The following is a 764-nucleotide window of genomic DNA, read 5'->3' as shown; positions in this document are numbered from 1 at the left end:
CATATGTGGCTTGGAGTGAGGATGAGGGAAGGGTTATAGGTGGGTGAGAGGAGGGTGAGATCATCAGGTGTGGGTGGGGGGAGATGGTATGAGGCAAATGAATGTGTGAGTTTGAATTGGCTGTTCTAACTCCTTGTTTTTGCATCGGGCAAGCTATTGTTAAGTGAAAATTTAGTTATTTGTTTTTGAATGGAAAGGCCTCATCCAGAGAGACCTTACTCATCCCCTTTTTTTTTTTTCGCTTCAGTACCTGCTGCCTTTTCTTCCTTCACTCCTTACTGTTTAACACATTACAGTTGAAGCTCATTATTTTTTATTTTTATGGGTGGTTCCCCAGGATGGCCCTAGCATGAGTCATTCAAAGGGCTCTTGCTTAAGCTTACACAAAGTAATACAGAAAGTATTTTACATATTTTTGTGCAAAATATGTACAATTTTGGATTGAGGTTTAGAAATTCTCAGCAGCATATAGGAAGGAATGTATTTAATTTCTGATTGTTTGGTGTTTTGTTATAGTTTGTTTTATTCATGTATTTATATTTTAATACTGTAGAACTTTCAACATGTTGGTCTGAAAATTGCAAAGAAAATTATTCATTTTTCTGTACAGTAGATTTCATTCTAGTAATTTAATTTTTCCTTGCTAGGTTTTTGGTTTTGATATATTCTCAGAATTTCCTTTCAGTTTATTTGAACTTTCTCTGTATTATAATTGTTATGATTTCCCCTCATTTGTGTTTTTATGTTTTCAGGAGTAAAGGGCC

At 34.8% G+C, this 764-nt stretch overlaps 1 protein-coding gene across 1 annotated transcript in view; it reads left to right on the top strand.

The window, feature by feature from the left end:
• Positions 1-764, top strand: part of LOC119587758 — a gene marked incomplete at both ends in the record, with an annotated part of 8414 nt that overhangs the window by 7399 nt on the left and 251 nt on the right.

This window comes from Penaeus monodon, chromosome 23 (genome assembly GCF_015228065.2).
Source record: "Penaeus monodon isolate SGIC_2016 chromosome 23, NSTDA_Pmon_1, whole genome shotgun sequence".
NCBI classification, from domain to species: Eukaryota; Metazoa; Arthropoda; class Malacostraca; order Decapoda; family Penaeidae; genus Penaeus; species Penaeus monodon.
The sequence above is the reverse complement of the archived record's forward strand: the minus strand, read 5'-3'. Positions and strand labels throughout refer to the sequence as shown.